The sequence below is a fragment of the Chionomys nivalis genome, chromosome 5 (genome assembly GCF_950005125.1).
Source record: "Chionomys nivalis chromosome 5, mChiNiv1.1, whole genome shotgun sequence".
NCBI classification, from domain to species: domain Eukaryota; kingdom Metazoa; phylum Chordata; class Mammalia; order Rodentia; family Cricetidae; genus Chionomys; species Chionomys nivalis.
Genome location: NC_080090.1, coordinates 22,651,011 through 22,669,879, shown reverse-complemented (window position 1 = coordinate 22,669,879; position 18,869 = coordinate 22,651,011). Strand labels below are relative to the sequence as shown.

The 18,869-nt window shown below is 43.9% G+C and overlaps 1 non-coding gene and 1 pseudogene across 1 annotated transcript; one reads left to right on the top strand and one right to left on the bottom strand.

Moving 5' to 3' along the window:
- Positions 1 to 2,435: 2,435 nt before the first annotated feature.
- On the bottom strand, positions 2,436 to 2,551 carry LOC130875266 (U5 spliceosomal RNA). Its single transcript, XR_009057197.1, has one exon. It is a non-coding gene; the product is annotated as a U5 spliceosomal RNA (small nuclear RNA).
- A 10,415-nt stretch (positions 2,552 to 12,966) lies between these two features.
- LOC130874950 (high mobility group protein B2-like) lies at positions 12,967 to 13,609 on the top strand (annotated as a pseudogene).
- Positions 13,610 to 18,869: the final 5,260 nt, after the last annotated feature.

Below are 18,869 nucleotides of genomic sequence, written 5' to 3'. Positions count from 1 at the left end.
TGGCCTCCCAAACCCCCCATTCTGGTATTGAATTGAGGGACTTGTGCATACTAGGCAGGCATTCTATTACTGAGACGAATCCTAGCTTCTCGAGTGAGATTTTACCTGCTGTAAACTTTAAATGGTTGTGGGAACATTTTTGGGTTATGTTGGGTTATAAGAAAACTCATAACCATGAGTCCGCAGGAGACGGTACCTGGAACTCAGGGTCAGCAGCTGATAGGTTCCTTATTGTTTCAGGACCGTCAGTAAATAAGAGAAGAATTTGAGGATGAGTCAATACGATGCCCAATCAGAGTTTATCTATTATTAATATTGGTTTTAATTTGTGCATGTGTGTTTATGTGAATGTGTGTGCGGATGTTCTTAGAGCCCAGAGGGTCCCTTGGAGCTGGAGTAACAGGGCTCCATGAGCTGCCTGGGTAAGTGGGCGCTGGGAACTGAACTCCAGGCCTCTGCAAGAGCAGCAAGTGTCCTTAACCACTGAGCAACTTCAAAGTATTCAGTGCTAAGTAACATTTGTGCCCTGTTTTAGAGTTTACAAACAGTTCCTTAAATTGAGCCTCAGCATAGTCGCTGGTGAGGCGGTTACCACCCTCACTTCACGATGCAGGATACAAAGCTTCCCCAAGAACAGTAAAGGGCTTGCTTTCCCAACCCACCTCCCTGTTACTGTCTCAGGCTGTTTCTTGTTCCTTGGGCTTATTCTGAGTATGGATTTGCCTGCATTGCTGCTTAGATGCTTGCATTGGATCTGAGACTTAATTTGTTTATTACCCGAAGGGTGGGTGGGTCCTTAGTAAGGGCCAGGCCTTAACATGCTCTACTCTGCTCTCTGGACAGAAGAGATTTTAAGGATCTTTGGCCGAGAAAACTTAGTATAAAAATGGAAAACAAATCTATCTGATGCATTGAGATTTTCTTCAGGAAGAGTGACAAGCATTTCTGGGATGCTTAAGGACTCTTCCTGTCCAATTCTTGGGTTCCCTGGTGTATCCTTGTAGGTGAGCCTGGCATTTTCCTGAGGTGCTCTTCACTCTGCTTACCCTTACAGAACAGTTATTCCTGGGAGGTAGGGTAACAATTCAGCCCATACACTTAGCCAGAAGTGGATGTGATTGTCTTCCCAAACCAACCAGGCAGCAAGGGAAATAGAATCGGGAGGTGAATGAATTCTCACGGCAATTTTTGTTTTGGAGCAAAGAAATGTGCTTTATTTCCTCAATTTTCTGGGCATTTTTAATAATTTAGAACAATTAAGATTCCCCAGTTTTTGTCACAGACAACAAAGCAACCAACCATAGTGAGGTGGTATTGATATTAATAATTAAACATAGTTAATAATAAATGTGCTTAACAGAGACACGCACGATGTAACCCTTTTTTTTTGGCTTATTATACAGTCCTTATTCCTTTAGGTTTTATTTATTTATTTATTTTTGGTTTTTCGAGACAGGGTTTCTCTGTGGTTTTGGAGCCTGTCCTGGAACTAGTTCTTGTAGACCAGGCTGGTCTCGAACTCACAGAGATCCGCCTGCTTCTGCCTCCCGAGTGCTGGGATTAAAGGCGTGCGCCACTACCGCCCGGCCTCCTTTAGGTTTTAAAAGTATTTTATATGGTAGAACAACCACATCGTTTTATAAAGTTCTATAAAGGAGAACGATCTAAAAACAGATGACAGTACTTCATGAGAAAGCATTGAACATTCATATTCATCAGACCAGCTGGTGATCCCCCTAATAAGACACTGTGGTACATGTCTGGTGGTGTCCTTGTCAGCTTGTCATACGAAGCAGTCTGCAAAGAGAAACCATTGAAAAAACTCCTGTATAAGATTGGCCTTTAGGCACGTCAGTTTCTTGATTGACGACCAATGTGGGGGGGTACTCCCCTGCAGGTGGTCCTGGGAAGAGAGCTTCGAGCAGACCACGGGCGTTTCTGGCTTTTGAGGTCCCCGCCCCAGAATTTCCTTTATTTCCTTTTTTTTAAAAATATTTATTTATTTATTATGTATACAATATTCTGTCTGTGTGTATGCCTGCAGGCCAGAAGAGGGCACCAGACATCATTACAGATGGTTGTGAGCCACCATGTGGTTTCTGGGAATTGAACTCAGGACCTTTGGAAGAGCAGGCAATGCTCTTAACCACTGAGCCATCTCTCTAGAATTTTCTATCACTTTTATGTTACCGGTGGTTTTTATGACTGGAGTATTTTCGCTTTGAGGAAACTGAGGTACTCAAAGGGACAGTGCCCTTGCTTAAGGAAAGGACTTGAGTGGTAGGGTATGTTCTATTGATGGTAATTTTACTCTTTTGGGTGTGTGTGTCTCTCGGGATCCTCCCACTACAGCTCCAAGGAAAACCTGTCTTCCCTGCACCTGGCACCACCAACTTTAACAACCCTGAAACAGTCTGATCTTGAACAGTATTGTTAGCCTTGCTAGTGCAAGGCCTCAAAAAATTAGTCTAAGACTCAGAGTTGTTCCTCTCCACGGAAATCTTTAGTAAAAGGCGAAAGATTTATACGATCTGAAGAGAAACCAGAGTATGTCCTAACTGCTTAGGTGTACAGTCCTCGGCCGACTGTACCTCCTAGTTCACCAATGGTAACTATTCTCCTCTAAAGACGGTGACTGTTTCATTCGTTTAGGGTAAAATTTTGAGATATCCATCAAATTAAGAAACTAGGATGAATAAAAATGAAAACAACAAAAAAGTACATTGTTCTTTTAAATGATGTAATTACCCGTGTACAGTGCATTGTGGGTATGCAAATATCGCCGACGGGCCGCGTGGCCTCCCTCGGTTTCCGGAAGTGCCTTGGATTTGTCCCCGTTGCCGCTAGGCGCTGGGCCGCCACCAGGGGTCAGAGCGAAAGCCAGATTTACAAGCGTCCAGACGTGTGACTGGCTTTGCTTGTGCGCTTTAACCAGCGCTGGTACGTAGAGGCAGAGGAAGGGGGAATCATTGAATTTGAGGCCTGTCTGGTCTACATAGCGAGTGCCAGGGTTACATGTGGGATAAAAACTAACATCAAAGTATGATTTTTCTGGGCAGAGCCCATTGTAGCGCGCGTGTCTAGGATGCAGGAGGGAATGGGTTCCATTCTCAGCCCGTCACATAAATACAAACAAAAAAAAGTTGAGAGCACCATCTTGTCTTTAAAGGCCGGGGTACAGCTCGGTGGGAGAGTGCCTGCCTGCCGTGCAGCAAGGAGGTGGTTTAATTCCATTGTAAAATCTTTCCAGCCTGGCGGGGGTGGCATATGCCCGACCTCTCAGCATTGGGAGGCCTGGGTTTTAGTAAGGTAAGATTTACCTAAAATAAAATCAAGTATCTTTTTTTTATTAATTTTTTTTTTTTGTTTTTTTTTTTTTTTTTGTTTGTTTTTCGAGACAGGGTTTCTCTGTGGTTTTGGAGTCTGTCCTGGAACTAGCTCTTGTAGACCAGGCTGGTCTCGAACTCACAGAGATCCGCCTGCCTCTGCCTCCCGAGTGCTGGGATTAAAGGCGTGCGCCACCACCGCCCGGCTCTTTTTTTTATTAATTAATTTATTTAATCATTAAAGATTTCTGCCTCTTCCCCGCCACCACCTTCCATCCCCCCCTCCCCCAATCAAGTCTTCCTCCCTCCTCAGCCCAAAGAGCAAGCAGGTTTCCCTGCCCTGTGGGAGGTCCAAGGACCACCCACCTCCATCCAGGTCTATTAAGGTAAGCATCCAAACTACCTGGGCTCCCACAAAGCCATTACATGCAATAGGATCAAGAACCCATTGCCGCCGGGCGGTGGTGGCGCACGCCTTTAATCCCAGCACTCGGGAGGCAGCGGCAGGCGGATCTCTGTGAGTTCGAGACCAGCCTGGTCTACAGAACTAGTTCCAGGATAGGCTCCAAAAAACTACAGAGAAACCCTGTCTCGAAAAACCAAAAAAAAAAAAAAAAAAAAAAAAAAAAGAACCCATTGCCATCGTTCTTCAGTTCTCAGTAGTCCTCATTGTCCGTTATGTTCAGCGAGACCGGTTTTGTCCCATGCTTTTTCAGACCCCGGCCAGCTGGCCTTGGTGAGTTCCCGATAGAACATCCCCATTGCCTCAGTGTGTGGGTGCACCCCTCGCGGTCCTGAGTTCCTTGCTCGTGCTCTCTCTCCTTCTGCTCCTTATAGTGCTTAAAGTTCTAGCAATAGCAATAAGACAACATAAGGGGATCAATGGGATCCATATTGGAAAGGAAGAAGTTAAGCTTTCATTATTTGCAGATGATATGATAGTATACATAAGCGACCCCAAAAACTCTACCAAAGAACTCCTACAGCTGATAAACACCTTTGGTAATGTGGCAGGTTACAAAATCAACTCCAAAAAATCAGTTGCCTTCCTATACACTAAGGATAAGGAAGCAGAGAGGGAAATCAGAGAAGCATCACCTTTCACGATAGCCACAAATAGCATAAAATATCTTGGGGTAACTCTGACCAAGGAAGTGAAAGATCTATTTGGCAAGAACTTTAAGTCTTTGAAGAAAGAAATTGAAGAGGACACCAGAAAATGGAAGGACCTCCCTTGCTCTTGGATTGATTGGGAGGATCAACATAGTAAAAATGGCAATTCTACCAAAAGCAATCTATAGATTCAATGCAATCCCCATCAAAATCCCATCAAAATTCTTCACAGATCTGGAGAAGACAATAATCAACTTTATATGGAAAAACAAAAAACCCAGGATAGCCAAAACAATCTTATACAATAAAGGATTGTCTGGAGGCATTACCATCCCTGACTTCAAACTCTATTACAGAGCTACCGTATTGAAAACAGCTTGGGGCCGGGCGGTGGTGGCGCACGCCTTTAATCCCAGCACTTGGGAGGCAGAGGCAGGCGGATCTCTGTGAGTTCGAGACCAGCCTGGTCTACAGAGCTAGTTCCAGGAAAGGCTCTGAAGCTACAGAGAAACCCTGTCTCGAAAAACCAAAAAAAAAAAAAAAAGAAAACAGCTTGGTACTGGCATAAAAACAGAGAAGTCGACCAATGGAATCGAATAGAAGACCCTGACTTTAGCCCACCTATGAACACCTGATTTTCGATAAAGGAGCTAAAAGTATACAATGGAAAAAAGAGAGCATCAAGTATCATTTTTAAGGATTATTTAATAACACGGAAAAGTGTTCCACTGTTTTGTGAAAGTAAACAAGCAACCTAGGACTTAATAAATCCGTGTTTATTTCCGGTATTGGGCTTGAACGTTGGCAATGACACCCTCTACCCCCCAGCTATACCTCACCTCTACTATGACTGGAGAATAGTAAAACGTTCTTAGTTTATGAGACGGATCGGGAAATCACTAGGTCCGAGAGGGTATGGAACTCAGGGTGAGCCTCCTGCCTTGGCCTCTTTCCAATGCTGGAATTACAGGTGTGAGCCACTCTTCTCGCTTCTTACAGCCTGGTGATCGAGGATCACCTAAACTCTGTCGGTGCTGGGAATAGAGTCCCGCGCCACAGTGCTCAGCCCCACTGATTCTCTGAAGACAAAACAAAGCAAGTTCTTCTGCAGTAAAAATTCAGGGAAGAGTAGGAAGGAAACATAAAGAGATTTTACATAATAAAAAATTAATATGCATATGTAAATGTGGTGTCAATGCTTGAATTGGTCCTAAAGAGGAATGCGTTCAGACTAACAGTGTTGACACATGCCTGACTCTAGGATGCTGAGGCAGGAGGGCCGCTGTGAGTTCACTGTCATTCTGAATTACACAGGAAGGTTGAGGGCAGACTGAGCTAGAGGCTGAAACCTTGTCTCAAATAGCAAAGATAGAGCTGGATAGGTGGTTCAGAGGCCAAGGGCACAGACTGCTCTTGCAGACGGCTGCAGTTAGGTGCCCAGAATTAATATCGGGTAGCCCACAACTGCCTGGAACTCCTTTACCTGGGTTCACCGCTGGGAATATTTTGCTGTATTAGTTTTTCCCCCCCTCTCCATTCACTGACACACACACACTTTTTAAAATCAATGGAGGGACGTTAATCCTGGCCCTTCACCTTAAATAATTGTGTTTTCTAAGGATAGGATCGCCCGCACACATTGATCGCTACAGAACAACCTCACATCATGAACGTCAACGTAATTGGTACTTTCCTAGGGTGGCTCACCAGCCTGGGGATCAGGCAGGGTTGGCATCGGTTGAAATCCCTCTGGCTTTCATTCTCTCCTATTGTAAGGAGGCTTCTGGCCCCCTTTGAAGTCCCCAGTCCCCAGGGGATATCTAGTGTGGGTGACAAACAGGGACTCTGTTCTTCTCGTGTGCCAGCTGCGATGAGTGATCTTTATTGACACTTGAGAGGATTGAAAGTCATCCAGGAGGCACTTTTATCACTCACCCCCTTTTATCAGTCGCTCGCCACTTTGTAGCACGAACAATGAAAACCCTGAAAACCCAGAGACAGATACTGGGGTTGAAGCGGAAGATCAGAAAAGCAAAGCAGCCAGCCACTAGCTCCTACCTCTACCTTCCTCGGGGTGGTCCTGCCTCCACGGATCCTCAGACGGAGACTGAAAGTGAGACCTGCTCCTCCCGTTTTATATTCCTCTCTAGTGCTGGGTTTAAAGGCATGTGCCACCACTGCCCGGCCTCTATGGCTAACTAGTGTGGCTGCTGGGATTAAAGGTGTAAGCCACCACTCCCTGGCCTATAGTGGCTTAGCTTTGCACTCTGATCTCCAGGCAAGCTTTATTTATTAAAACACAAATAAAATTTCACTCTACCCTTTGCCTTACAGCACGCATTCCAGCCTTGTAAAAGACTGGCCTGCAGTTCCCATTGGTCTGGGTTATGCTCTCCTATCTTCATGTCATCTTGGGTGTTTTCTCCTTTTCTGGAGTCTTCTATCTTATCTTCCTCCTGACTTGTAGACAGCTACTTATTGTCCACTCAGTGCCAACTTTCTCCAGCAGCTGCTCTTCTCTGTACCTACGATGGGCCTGTCCCCACTCGCCCTCAGGTAGTGTCCTTTCTAGTCTGTGATCTCTTGAAGGAATGTGTCAAATCGTCTCTGTATGCCCAAGGTCTAGGTAGTTCATATTAAGGATATAAAGTTACTTGACTGGGAGATTTCAAGTGCTCAGCCTGTTTTTTTTATAGTTGTTGATTTTTTTTTTTTTTTTTTTTTTTTGGTCACGATCGCACTCTGTAGACCACGCTGGCCTTGGGCTCGCAGCAGGCCTCTTACCTCAGCAAGTGTGGCAGCTGCCACAGGCATGAGCCACCACACCAGCACATCCTGCTTTGTTCGATTTTATTGTGAGCCTCAGATGGTCCTCTCATCTGCACCTCAGGGTTTGATGGGAAGGTGTGGTTAAAGCCAAGTAGCATGACTAACTTCTTTTGTCCAGAGCACCCATTTCCCCCTACGCAAAGGGATACTTGTGATCAATATTGTGTTATCTGAGCCTAATCTGTCTTAATTTTATGGTGGACTTCAAAGAACCTGCCTTTCTTTTTAATATTTATTTTTATTTTATGTGCATTGATGTTTTACCTGCTTGTATGTCTATGTGAAATTGTTGGATTCCCTAGAACCGGAGTTACAGACAGTTGTGAGCCGCCATGTCACTGCTGGGAATTGAACCCAGGTTCTCTGGAAGAACAGTCAAATATCTCATCATGATGAAACTTCGGCTCTCTACTAGGCCTGTGCTTAATAATTCAAATTCTTACCCTCAATTCTTGGAGCAATCAATTTTATTACCACAATTATTAACATAAAACCACCTGCTAAAGTGTTCTTAATTGCTGAGCCATCTGTCTAGCCCCCAGTTGCCTTTCTTTCTTACCGACTTTATTTACATTATACATTTGGGAAATGAGGCATTATGGGCTATTCTGGAAGATTTTAGGGTCGGTTGTGTTTCTTTTCCACCACCTCCATGTTCCCTGTTGTTTCCCTGTGTTTTAGTTACTCTTTACGTCACTGGAACAATATAAGGGAGAGGATCTTTTGATATCACCAACAGGTGGCCTGGGACAAGCTACAGACTGAGTGCATCATGTGTAAAATGAGGGCAATAGGTACCGTGTCAGTCACCGGGACTCCTGAATACATAGGGCTTGATGTAGACAGGCAATGCCATGTTGCAACATGACTCATTTTGGTTTTGTTCGAGACAAATTCTCATTATGTAGCCCTGACTCTTCTCAAACTCACAGAAATCCTCCTACCTCTGAGTGCTGGGATTAAAAGCCTGTGCCACTATGTCCTACCCCCAATTATCTGTCTGTCTATCTATCTATCTGTCTATCTATCTATCTATCTATCTATCTATCTATCTATCTATCTATCTACCTACCTACCTACCTACCTACCTATCCATCTATCTTGAGACAGGGCATTGCTATGTGGCCCAGCTCAGTGGTCAAGACCACTGGCTGCTCTTCCAGAACACCAGGATTCAACTCTCAGCACTTACATGGTATTTCACAACTGTCTGTAACTCCAGTTCCAGGAGTTTTGTTGCCTTCTTCTGGCCCCCTTGAGCATCTACCACACATGTCGTAGACACACATTCATGTAGGTAAAATATTTATACAAATAACAAAACAGCAGCAAATCTCATGGTAAGATCTAGTAACTTTCCTTTAAATTCTATCAGTTCTTTTAATGCTGTTTTACTTTACTTTTGTTGTATGTGTATAGTGTGTTTATTCATGACTGTGTGTGCACAGGAGGTGTGTGTGTGTCTGTGTGTGTGTGGGGGGCTGGAGGTCGTTCTGAGTGTCTTCCTCTTTTGTTCTTCATATTGTATTTTGAGATGGAGTCACTAATTGACGATGGCCCTAACAGATCGACTAGAGTGACTGGCCAGCATGTTTTGGGAATTTGCCAGTCTCTACCTCCTCCCTCCTCCATTGCTAGGGTTACAGATGCTCAACCATGCTGGGCAGGGATCTCAACGCTGGTCCTTATGCTGTGTATCCACCAAACCATCCTCCATTTGTAATTCTTTTAAAACACCAGGCATCTGTACACTATGGAGCTGTTGCTATTTCTTGTTATTTCTCTTATTTTTGTCACATTGCTTTTTTCTACTAACGCCCTAGAGCACTGGTGACTAAATGCTTACCTTAGTCCATTTAGGCGCTTTCTCTTTATTTTTATAATTTCTTTAGTTGGTTATTTGGGAATCTCACATTGTTCATTTCAGTCTGCTCCTCCTCACCTTGACCTTCCTCCCCTCACAAAAGAATGGAAAAAGAAAAAAAAATAGAGAAAACAAAGCAAAAAATGTCCTCTCTGTGTTGATCATATACTATTTGGAGTATGGTCAAAGTCTTAGTGGCCATCCCTCCAAGGAAAGGTGTATCTTTGTCTGTAGCTCCCATCAGAAGCCTTCTACTGTGGAAAGCCATGTGGGGCTGTTGAGGGGTGGGGCTCACTCTTCTGCGCTCAGGCCACCACCTGGTGAGGGGACCATTTATACTTTTTTTGTTTTTAAAGACATGCGCCACCACTGCCTGGCTTTATTTATTATGTATATAATATTCTGTCTGTGTATATGCCTGCAGGCCAGAAGAGGGCACCGGACCTTGTTACAGACGGTTGTGAGCCACCATGTAGTTGCTGGGAATTGAACTCAGGACCTTTGGAATAGCAGGCAATGCTCTTAACCACTGAGTCATCTCTCCAGCCCCCATTTATACTTTTTTAACAAATTATGTCTCACTGTCCTGGAGACTGAGACATCCAAGATGAAAGCACTGCAGATTTGGATTCTGATGGTCTTTCTTATCCACAACTCTTGTCTCAACGTTGCTTCATATGCCTCATGAAGTATCTCTTTGGGACCTCTTTTAAAAGTGCATAGATCAAGCAGCGGGTGGTGGTGGTGGGAGATGGGGATTGGGGGTGGGGAGGCTGGTGGTGGTGGTTCAAGGCCAGCCTGGTATACAAGAGCTAGTTCCAGGACAATTAGGACTGTTATACAGAGAAACCCTGTCTCGAAAAACAAAAAAACAAACAAAAAACCCAAAACAAACAAACAAACAAACAAACAAGTGCATGGATCCCATTTAGGGGGCCTTCCTATTATGACTTGTCTGTAGAGAGTTACTCCCTGAAAATGCTCTCACATGGTGCTGGGTTTCAACATATGGGTTTTGTGGGGGGACAGAAACAGTCAGAACACAGCAGACCTGGACATTGGACATGAATGTGTGACTTCCAGGGAAGATTTGAACAAATGTCTATTCATCCCAGGTAGGACATTGGTGATGAGTCAAAGATGATTCCATCCAAGTCCAGTTCAGTGAGTAAATGAGTTTATTGGAGTCTTTTCCAGGAGTATGGGTGAAGAATTACTTATAGGAGTGGAGATAACTCAGAAATGCACCTGTATCTCACCAAAGCTGCATGCCTCCATGGTTGACAGCTCATAAACTTGCCTCTCAGGGGATTCCTGCATGACTAGGAAGCAGATTAGCTCGCCAGAAAGTATCTCTTCCTAGAAAAGTTGTTGGTTTTTTTTTTTTTTTTTTTTTGATAGGGTCTGTCTGCATAGCTCTGACTGTCCTGGAGCTCACTGCTGTTCTCTGCCTCTCGAGTTCTGGGATTAGAGCCAAGTGCCACCACTACCTAGCTGCCAGAAATTCTTTTACAACTTTTATAAGCTTGGAGATAGACTTTTCTTTTTGATTTTTATTGAGCTCTACATTTTTCTCTGCTCCCCTCCCCGCCTCTCCCCTCCCCTTCAATGCTCTCTCAAGGTCCCCATGCTCCCAATTTACTCAGGAGGTCTTGTCTTTTTCTGCTTCCCATGTGGAGATAGACGTTTTGAATGTGTAATTTTCAGGACCTTTCTGAATCTTGTAAGTTGTGCCTCCTTCTTTGTCCTTCTGTTTCTTTTACTTCCAGAGTCTTAAGAGCCACCCTCATCTTTCCAGGAAGGAATATTTCAGTTTAGAGTAAATAGCTCCAGCTTGTGAGTAGATAAATAAATATACATAAGGAAATATACAGACACAATTTAAGACATAAGGGCTACAGAGGTGGCTCAGTAGTTAAGAGCAGTAGTGCTCTTGCAGAGGACCTAAGTATGGTTCCCAACACCCACGTTGGGCAACTCACAACTGCTTGTTGCTCTAGATCCAGGGACTTCAATTCCCTCTTCTGGATTCCACGGACACTTGCACTCACCTGCACACATTCCCATACCCACCACATACATATACTTTAGAGAGGCATAAGACGGTGATTGTTATTGTGGGCTGAATTATGGTCTCTAAGAAGATACGTTGTAGTCCTCATCAAAAGAATGCAATGGTGCTCTTTTATTTAAAAACAAAATAAATTTGAAGGTGTAATTTTTTTTTTTTAAAAAAGTTATTCTAGATTAGGGTGAGTTTTGATTCCAACATGATTCATATCATTTGAAGAAAAGCAGAAGAAACGCAGAGACCCACGGCAGGAGGATGGTCACATGGCTGGTCCAGGGAACGAATCTCATCAGGTTGGTCATCAGACTCCCCAGGCCACTGTTCTCCCTGCTGCCATTGCTGCACCAGCTCCCTGACTTTGTAAATTAGCTATTTTTGTGTAACTGTGACCCGAATTGTTGTGGAATATTCCTTTACACTGTGCAAAGGTATGTCATTGTGATTAATTTAGTAAAAATTTAAACACCCAATAGGTAGGCAGGATTGCAGGGAGGCAGAAAGAATGCTGGGAAAAAGACAGAGTCATGGGGAGACACCAGGAATTGCAGAACACAGGATGGGTAACACAGAGATGAGGCAATAAAGCCATGAGGCAGAAAGTAAATGACTAGAAACGGGTTAGTAGTTATAAGAGCTAGTTAGAAACAAGCCTAAGCTATTGACTGAGCTTTCATAATTAATAATAAGTCTCTGTATCATTATCGGGGAACTGAAGGTTGCCAAGAAGTCTGACAACAGCAAATACTTTCCGGAACAATTAAGAGAGGAAGGATTGTTTGGTTCGTGGCCCTGGAAGGGTAGTCAGTGTTTTCTTGGCTGTGTGTGCTTGAGCGGATCTTCCCATTCAGGAACACTTGGTAGTTTCCAACTCATGAGGTGTAGGGAGCAGAGACTGAGACGGGAACCTGGGACAAGGTGTAACCTTCAAAGGCATGCCTTCAGAACCTATTTTCTTTAACTAGACCCCACTTCCCAAAAATTTCAGAACCACCCCAAATAGTGTCACCATCTTGGGACCAAGCACTCAACACATTAAACTGTATTGGACCTTTCATATTCAAACTGTAAATTTGCCTCTCTAGATCAAGGGTCAGAATTCTGGTCTACAACATCCAATTGGTAAACTTAGGCCATTTGTATGTATTATGGGCTGCTGGATGGGTATGAGGAAGAACTTGGCTCCTCCAGCTTCAGCAGACCTAACGCTCTCTTCTGGCCTCCTCGGTCATCTGAACGTGTGAGGCACATATGCACACACACAAAATAACAAAAGCAAGTCTTGAAAAAAATGAAAATCTTCTGGGCGGTGATGGCGCACACCTTTAATCCCAGCACTTGGGAGGCAGAGGCAGGCGGATCTCTGAGTTCCAGGCCAGCCTGGTCTACATGAGCAAGTTCCAAGACAGGCTCCAAAGTTACAGAGAAACCCTATCTTAAAAAAACCAAAAGGGGGGGGGGGGCTGGAGAGATGGCTCAGTGGTTAAGAGCATTGCCTGCTCTTCCAAAGGTCCTGAGTTCAATTCCCAGCAACCACATGGTGGCTCACAACCATCTGTAATGAGGTCTGGTGCCCTCTTCTGGCCTGCAGGCATACATGTAGACAGAATATTGTATACATAATAAATAAATAAATAAATAAATAAATATTAAAAAAAAAAAACCCAAAAGAGGCAGTTCTCGCCGGAGCTTGGGGAAGGAAGTGTCCGTGTCGGCCTCGGAGGGACGCGCTCGCGCCAGGCAGGTAGACGCCGCGCCACCGTCAGCGATGGGCAAGGGAGACGCCAACAAGCCGCGGGGCAAGATGTCCTCGTACGCCTCCTTCATGCAGATGTGCCGCGAGGAGCACAAGAAGAAGCACCCCGACTTGTCGGTCAGCTTCGCCGAGTTCTCCAAGGAGTTCTCCAAGAAGTGCTCCGAGAGACGGAAGACCATGTCTGCAAAGGAAAAATCGAAGTTCGAAGATTTGGCCAAGAGCGACAAAGCTCGCTATGACAGGGAGATGAAGAATTACGTTCCTCCTAAAGGTGATAAGAAAGGAAAGAAAAAGGATCCTAATGCTCCAAAAAGACCACTGTCTGCCTTCTTCCTGTTTTGCTCTGAACATCGCCCAAAGATCAAAAGTGAACACCCAGGCCTGTCTATTGGAGATACTGCAAAAAAATTGGGCGAGATATGGTCTGAACAGTCTGCCAAAGATAAACAACCCTATGAGCAGAAGGCAGCTAAACTAAAGGAGAAATATGGAAAGGACATTGCCGCATACCGTGCCAAGGGCAAAAGCGAAGTAGGAAAGAAGGGTCCTGGTAGGCCAACAGGCTCAAAGAAGAAGAATGAACCAGAAGATGAGAAGAGGAGGAGGAAGAAGAAGATGAAGATGATGAGGAAGAAGATGAGGATGAAGAATAAATAGCTGTCCTAAAATGTGTGGAGTGTATGTGCTCAGGCAACTTATTTGCTAAGAATGTGAAATTCAAGTGCAGCTCAACATTAGCTTCAGTATAAAAACTGTACAGATTTTTGTATAGCTGATGAGATTCTTTGTAGAGAAAATACTTTTTAAAAAAGGGAGTTTGTAGCTTTTTGGGGGGCTACAACATACAGTTAGATTTAAAGCTTTTGATTTTGAATGTTCCTAAATATTTAATGGTTTCTTTAATTTCTTATGGTAGCACAGCAAACATACATAGGAATTTGTATTACCAGTAAATTTTTTTAGGATGTTGCATTTTCTCTTGTTATTTTTTAAAAAAATTTGTAATAAAATAATGTATATTAAAAAAAAAACCAAAAGAGAGAAAAAAAAGAAAGAAAAATAAAATAAAACATGCCGATCAATGATCAGAATGAACATAGGAGGAATATTGTTTTGTGGCAGTAAAGTCAACATGGAAATCAGTTATATCTAATTAGTACCAGACCCTGGATTTGAGCTCTATATTCAGGCTTGAAGGAAAATCTTTTTTTTTTAAATTTATTTATTTATTATATATATAGTATTCTGCCTGCATGTATCCCTGTGGGCCAGAAGACGGCACCAGACCTCATTATAGATGGTTGTGAGCCACCATGTGGTTGCTGGGAATTGAACTCAGGACCTCTGGAAGAGCAGCCAGTGCTCTTATCCTCTGAGCCATCTCTCCAGCCCCAGAAAATCTTTTTTCCCCCATTATAGCAGCTCTCTGCTGATGTCAGAATTACCAGACTCGAAGTCTAAGGCTTCATTGTGAACTGCACCGTTGCTTTATGTCCTGTGCAGGACGAGCTGCAAACTGATACACTGCTGAATGCACACGAGTCATCACTAGAGACAGTCAAGTGCTAAGTCTGGGGTTACAGGAAGTGTACATTTTATTTGAACACTGGTCTTAGACCCAGAGGTAGTTTTCTTTTGTTAGTTTATGCAGCTGTGAAATTTTACAAAGAAAATATTGGCTTAACAAGTACTGTTTCATACAAGTTTCCTAGGAATTGCCAAAGGAGCCGCTGGGTGGTGGTGGCACACGCCTTTAATCCCAGCACTTGGGAGGCAGAGGCAGGTGGATCTGTGAGTTTGAGGCCAGCCTAGTCTACAAGAGCTGGTTCCAGGACAGGCTCTGAAACTACATCGAAACCCTGTCTCAAAAAAACAAAACAAAACAAAACAAAAAAAACAAAAAAAAAAAAGAAAGAAAAAAAAGAAAAAAAAAAGAAAAAAAAAAAAGAAAAGATAACCATGTACACAATAATGAAGCAACACCTGGGAGGAGGAAAATGGTGGAATGGCACTGGAGGAGGAGTGATGGAGCAGGTAACAGAGCACCAGAGGATGTGTGTATTGTGATTGGACATGCCGTCTGGGGACCAGCACCACTTGAGGATGAGGTCTTCTGAGGTGATACTTCCCTTCCGAAGTTGCTGCCCGTCTATCCTAGCGCTCCACTGAGCTTGGGGGTCCTTTTCTGCTAGGAGAAAAACAAACAAACGTTATTTTTAATTGTTTGTCTCCTCTGCAGTGGGGAAGAAGGTGAGGGGCAGGAGTTGTGCACCAACACCCAGAACTCTGGGGTGTCTCCAGCTGGGGTTTCAGGGTATAGAGGCAGGGGTGTCTTTTAGCTTTAGCGGCAAGAGAGCGTCAGGGATCAGGCCCCGATGTGGCACCAGAGAAGCACCTCTGAGCATGTGCGCCTGAGTGAGGCAGAGCTCAGAGGAAAGCCATAGACAGGTGCTGATAGGATGGAGGGGAGAGCGGCGGTGGAAATGGTTATTCTGCAGGCTGAGTGCTATGTTCTTCTTGGGCAAACACTGCTTATGAAGGGTGCCGTGGCACTTAGACCCTGAGTTTTCCCTGAGGTGGACTGCAGGTTACTCGGGTCTTCACCCGGGGGTTCATGCTCCAGGGGCTGCTGCAGGATCGTTAGAATTCTGGGTCTTGCAGATAGAAAGTAGGCTGCTTATTGTCTCAGGGCAAAGTGGTAGTAAATGCAGTGTGAGAACAGAGATAATATTGTTATTTGATATATCCGGAAGGGTGATATATCACTCACTCAAAAATGGACTCATGGAGGCTGGAGAGACGCCTCATTTGATAAAGGGCTTGCTGCTCATGTATTGAGTTTGGATTCTCAGCACCCATACAAAAAGCTGGGCACAGTGGCATGCTCCTGTCATCCCAGGCATAGGAGGCAGAGATAGGCAGACTCCTGGGGCTTGCCAGATTGGCTCTAGTCTAGCCACATTGGTTCAATGAGAGATTCTGTCTCAAAAAATATGTGGAAAATGATTGAAGAAGATACCTAATGTCACTTAGCCTTTGATCACTTAATGCACACATACATATGCACACATGAATAAGAAGATACAACACATATACAATCCATTAACAAAGAGTTTGAACTTTTGTTCATTAAAAACCTAACATAATATGGGAACTTTCAAAACCCAATGCATTTATAAAAAAATATTCAACATGGCCTAGAGAGATGACTCAGTGGTTAAAAATGGCTACTGCTCTTCCAGAAGACTGGAATTCAGTTCCCAGAACCCCCGGGTGGTGGCCCACAACTGCCTGTATCTCTATATCCAAGGGATGTGACACCCTCTTCTGGAATCTGAGGGTGTTCACTTCCTCTTCTGCTAGTCAATGTAACACTGGAGGTGATACCTTGTAGAACACAAGAAAAAGAAAAAGGCATAGGGATTGGTAAGGAAAGAACAATAGTTAATGTTTTCAGATGACATAATTGTTACGTAGGAAATCTGAAATAATTCACAGATCAATGAATAAGAGATATAAAGTCTACATGAAAACCAGCATGATTCTCCATGTGCAATCAAACAATATGAAATTGAAATTTAAAAAGGAAATATCTACAACATAAAAAATGTCAAGTAGCTAACAATCATTCAGGAGACAGAGGCATCCTTTACCATCCTTTGCCATCACACAAGAAAGAATTTCAGTGCTGTGCAGCTAAATAGAATGTAGTTATATATATTGAAGATTTATTTCTAAGTATATGTATATGCGTGTCTCTATGTGTGTGCAGGGGCCTAAACCAACAACAAAAAACCCAAACTAAACTACAAACACACACCAACAAAGGCATGTAGTATGGGAACAAGGAACCGATCACTGTTGGTCTGGTGTTTACCCTAGAGGGAGGGCGGGCTTTGTAATGGGGAAGGAATGTATTTGATGCTTCTGAAGTGCAGATAAGATTTTATTTCTTCACCTGGCTAGTAATCCACCAATATTTGCTTTTCTATAATTCATTAATCTCTGTATCCATCTGTACCCTCTCTCTATACATGTGTGTGTATTTGTTGAACAATTAAGTGTATATTTTAAAAACAGTAAAACATAACAAGTCACCTGGGGATACAGATGCTGGGATGGATTGAGGTGGTGTGGGAGGGAAGGGCTTTCTTCACAAGATTCACCCTCAGGGCACACACATGCTTCCAAATCTCCCCGCCACCTAGCACACTTTGAACTGGAGGGACCACTGATGGTAAACTGAAGACCACTCAGAGCAGAGCCCAGCAAAAGCAAGCTTCCTTTTTTTGTTTATATCCCCATTCCCCATCCCCCCCCCTCCCCACAGGATTGGGATCAAATCCAGGACTCTAGTTCTCTCGTATTCTTGCCCTCATGCTCTCACCTGCCCACATTTTCAGCTCGCCCCTCCACACAATGGACTCAGACTCTGTCCAGCTTAGTCTGCAGTATAAGCAGAAGGGTCAGCTGGAGCAACTTCTTCCCCCGGCCTTGCTCTCATCCCCACCTTCCGTCCCATCGTCGCCAACAGTAGATACAACACACTGGTTGGTTCCACAGTTACAGAATTAATGCTTCTGATTCTATTCTGCTGTCGCATAAGGAAATCCACCTATCAGGGAAGTTGATCTAAATGACACGCGAGTCCCAAAGGGAGCAAGAGAAAGACTGGAGAGAGCAGTGTGGCTGTTCTATGACTTATGTACCAGCTAAGGATGAGATGTATAATGACACTAAATATGTCAAATATCACCAAACACATCTAGGAATCAGCTTTTTCTTTCTTTTTTTCTTTTCAAGATAGGGTTTCTCTGTGTAACAGTCCTGACTGTCCTGGAACTTACTTTGTAGACCAGACTGGCCTTGAACTCTCAGAGATTCACCTGCCTCTGCCTCCTGAAGGCTGGGACTAAAGGCGTGTGCCACACTGTCTGGCAGGAATTGATTTTTTTTTTTAATATTTATTTATTTATTGTGTATACAATATTCTGTCTGTGCATATGCCTGCTGGCCAGAAGAGGGCACCAGACCTCATTACAGATGGTTGTGAGCCACCATGTGGTTTCTGGGAATTGAACTCAGGACCTTTGGAAGAGCAGGCAATGCTCTTAACCTCTGAGCCATCTCTCCAGCCCCTTTTTTTGGTTTTTCGAGACAGCGTTTCTCTGTGGTTTTGGAGCCTGTCCTGGAACTAGCTCTTGTAGACCAGGCTGGTCTCGAACTCACAGAGATCCACCTGCCTCTGCCTCCCAAGTGCTGGGATTAAAGGCGTGCGCCACCACCGCCCGGCAGGAATTGATTTTTAAAAATACTAAAGTGTATATTTTCTTTGTGTGTGTATATGCAATTTTTTTGAGTCAAGGTCTCATGTTTCCCAGTCTGGCCTCAAACTATTTTCTTTCTTTCTTTCTTTCTTTCTTTCTTTCTTTCTTTCTTTCTTTCTTTCTTTCTTTCTTTCTTTCTTTCTTTCCCCTTCCTTCCTTCCTTCCTTCCTTCCTTCCTTCCTTCCTTCCTTCCTTCCTTCCTTCCTTCCTTCCTTCCCTCCCTCCCTCCCTCCCTCCCTCCCTCCTCTTTCTTTCTTTCTTTCTTTCTTTCTTTCTTTCTTTCTTTCTTTCTTTCTTTCTTTCTTTCTTTTGAATTTTTCGAGACAGGGTTTCTCCGTAGCTTTTTGGTTCCTGTCCTGGAACTAGCTCTTCTAGACCAGGCTGGCCTCGAACTCACAGAGATCTGCCTGCCTCTGCCTCCCGAGTGCTGGGATTAAAGGTGTGCGCCACCACCGCTCAGCTTCTCTTTGTTTTTTTTTAAGACAGCATTTCTCTGTGTAGCCCTGCTGTCCCAGAATTCTTTCTGTAGACTAGTCTGGCCTATAACCTATAACCTATAACCACCACTTTACTAACTCAGAGATCC